This window comes from Nyctereutes procyonoides, unplaced genomic scaffold (assembly GCF_905146905.1).
Source record: "Nyctereutes procyonoides isolate TBG_1078 unplaced genomic scaffold, NYPRO_anot_genome, whole genome shotgun sequence".
Taxonomy (NCBI): Eukaryota; Metazoa; Chordata; class Mammalia; order Carnivora; family Canidae; genus Nyctereutes; species Nyctereutes procyonoides.
In genome coordinates, this window is record NW_026575120.1 from 1,412,749 (window position 1) to 1,416,409 (window position 3,661).

Here is a 3,661-nt window from a genome sequence, read left to right on the forward strand (position 1 = left end):
AAGTGCCTTTGATGAAAGCCTTTAGGAAGGGCCACACCCAGGACATTTTTAGCTCTTGGTCCTGCTGGCCTCACTAAGCATATGGTGTCTAGAAAAGGAAAGGGAGGAGGGGAGAGCAGAAAAGGGAGATTGAGGAAAGATGAGGCAAGCAGGGTAGTGTGTGGTATAGGTGAGGCTTTGTAGCTCCAGGGTCTGCACTGTGTCTGAAAATGTGATTTATTTTTCTCATCTTATTTTTTTTAAGATATATATGTATAAATCAGAGAGAGGAGAGAGAGCACAAGTGGGAATTAGAGAGAGAGGGAGAACACACTCCAGATGGAGCACGGAGCCCGATGTGGGACTCGACCTCATGACCCTGAGATCAGGATCCAAGCTGAAACCAACAGTTGGTCACATAACTGACTGTGCCATCCAGGCACCCCTTCCTCATCTTTTAATGCACAAGGTGCTTGCTACTGGACTACCGTGGTCCCTGCAAGCTTTACCATTCCATGAGTGTTCTTTCCTTATTTTTTTTCAAGTTTTTACTTAAATTCTAGTTAGTTAACATATACTGTAATATTGGTTCAAGACTAGTATTTAGTGATTCATCACTTACCTATAACACCCAGTGCTCATCACAAGTGCCCTCCTCAATGCCAATCACCACACCAATCCCATGCCCACGTTCCCTCCTGCAACCTGTTTGTTCTTTGTACTAAATAATCTCTTATTGTAATCGTCCCACTCTTTTCCTTCCTTCCTCTATGTTCGTTTGTTTTTTTTTTTTTTTTTTGATTCCACATATGAGTGAAATCATCTGGTACTTTCTCTGAATGACTGACTTTGCTAAAAATATAGAATACACTCTAAGTCCTTCCATATTATTGCAAAAGAGAATATCATCCTTTGATGACTAGTATTCCATTGTCTGTCTGTCTGTCTATCTGTCTATGCATGACATTTTCTTTGCCTGTTCATCAGTCCATGGACATTTGGGCTCTTTTCATAGTTTTTCTAATGTTGATAATGCTGCTGTAAATATTAGGGTGTCTGTGCCCCTTCAGAGAATATTCTTGTTTCCTCTGGGTAAATACTTACTAGTGCTGTTGCTGGATCACACATAGGGTAGTTTTATTTTTGACTTCTTGAGGAACCTCCATAGTGTTTTCCAGAGTGTTTCACAGGTTTGCATTCCCCCCAGAATATGAGAGGTTTCCCCTTTGTCTGTAACCTTGCCAACATCTGTTGTTTTCTGAGTTAATTTTAGACATTCTGACAGGTGTGAGAATGGATTGCATCATGATTTTGGTTTGTATTTCCCTGATGATGTGTGATGTTGAGTAATCCCATGTGCCTGTTGGCCATTTGTAGGTCTTCTTGGGAAGAATGTCTATTCTGTCATCGGCCCATTTCTTTTTTTTTTTTTATTATAAATTAATTTTTATTGGTGTTCAATTTACCGACATACAGAATAACACCCAGTGCTCATCCCGTCAAGTGTCCCCCCTCCGTGCCCGTCACCCATTCACCCCCACCCCCCGCCCTCCTCCCCTTCCACCACCCCTAGTTCATTTCCCAGAGTTAGAAGTCTTTATGTTCTGTGTCCCTTTCTGATATCTCCCACACATTTCTTCTCCCTTCCCTTATATTCCCCTTCACTATTATTCATATTCCCCAAATGAGTGAGAACATACACTGTTTGTCCTTCTCCGATTGACTTACTTCACTCAGCATAATATCCTCCAGTTCCATCCACGTTGAAGCAAATGGTGGGTATTTGTTGTTTCTAATGGCTGAGGAATATTCCATTGTATACATAAACCACATCTTCTTTATCCATTCATCTTTCGATGCGGCCCATTTCTTAAATGGATTATTTGGTTTTTGGGTGTTGAGTTTGATAAGTTCTTTGTAGATTTTGGATAAGAGCCCTTTATCTGATAGGTCATTTGCAAACATCTTCTCCCATTCCCTAGGTTGCCTTCTAGTTTTGTTGATGGTTTCCTTTGCTGTGCAGAAGCATTTCATCTTGATGAAGTCCCGGTATTTCATTTTTGCGTTTGTTTCCCTTGCCTTCATACATGTATCTTTCAAGAAGTTACTGTGGCCAAGTTCAAAAAGGGTGGTGCCTGTGTTCTCCTCTAGGATTTTGATGGACTGTGGTCTCACATTTAGATCTTTCATCCACTTTGAGTTTATCTTTGTGTATGGTGTAAGAGAATGGTCCAGTTTCCTTCTTCTGCATGTGGATGTCCAATTTTCCCAGCACCATTTATTGAAGAGACTGTCTTTCTTCCAGTGGATAGTCTTTCCTCCTTTGTCAAATATTAGTTGACCATAGAGTTGAGGGTCCACTTCTGGATTCTCTATTCTGTTCCATTGATCTACGTGTCTGGTTTGTGCCAGTACCACACTGTCTTGATGACCACAGCTTTGTAGTACAACCTGAAATCTGGCATTGTGATGCCCCCAGCTCTAAGGTTTTCTTTTTCAATATTCCCCTAGCTATTCGGGGTCTTTTCTGATTCCACACAAATCTTAAGATGACTTGTTCCAACTCTCTGAAGATAGTCCATGGTATTTTGATAGGGATTGCATTGAACGTGTAAATTGACCTGGGGAATATGGACATTTTCACAATATTAATTCTTCCAATCCGTGAGCATGGAATATTTTTCCATCTCTTTGTGTCTTGCTCAATTTCTTTCAGAAGTGTTCTGTAGTTTTTCGGGTATAGATCCTTTACCTCTTTGGTTAGGTTGATTCCTAGGTATCTCATGCTTTTGGGTGCAATTGTAAATGGGATTGACTCCTTAATTTCTCTTTCTTCAGTCTCATTGTTAGTGTACAGAAATGCCACTGATTTCTGGGCATTGATTTTGTATCCTGCCACACTGCCAAATTGCTGTATGAGTTCTAGCAATCTTGGGGTGGAGGCTTTTGGGTTTTCTATGAAGAGTATCATGTCATCGGCAAAGAGGGAGAGTTTGACTTCTTCTTTGCCAATTTGAATGCCTTTTATTTCTTTTTGTTGCCTGATTGCTCAGGCTAGGACTTCTAGTACTATGTTAAATAGCAGTGGTGAGAGTGGACATCCCTGTCTTCTTTCTGACCTTAGGGGAAAGGCTCCCAGTGCTTCCCCATTGAGAATGATATTTGCTGTGGGCTTTTCATAGATGGCTTTTAAGATGCTGAGGAATGTTTCCTCTGTCTCTACACTCTCAAGAGTTTTGATCAGGAATGGATGCTGTATTTTGTCAAATGCTTTCTCTGCATCTATTGAGAGGATCATATGGTTCTTGTTTTTTGTCTGCTGATCTGATCAATCACATTGATTGCTTTACAAGAAGCAGCCTTGTATCCTGGGGATAAATCCCACTTGGTCATGGTGAATAATCCTCTTAAAGGACTGTTAGATCCTATTGGCTAATATCTTGTTGTGATTTTTTGCATCTGTGTTCATCAGGGATATTGGTCTATAATTCTCCTTTTTGGTGGGGTCTTTGTCTGGTTTTGGAATTAAAGTGATGCTGGCCTCATAGAACGAGTTTGGAAGTATTCCATCTCTGTCTATCTTTCTGAACCACTTTGGTAGAATAGGTATGGTTTCTTCTTTCAAACGTTTGCTAGAATTCCCCAGGGAAGCCATTTGGCTCTGGACTTCTGTGTCTTGGGA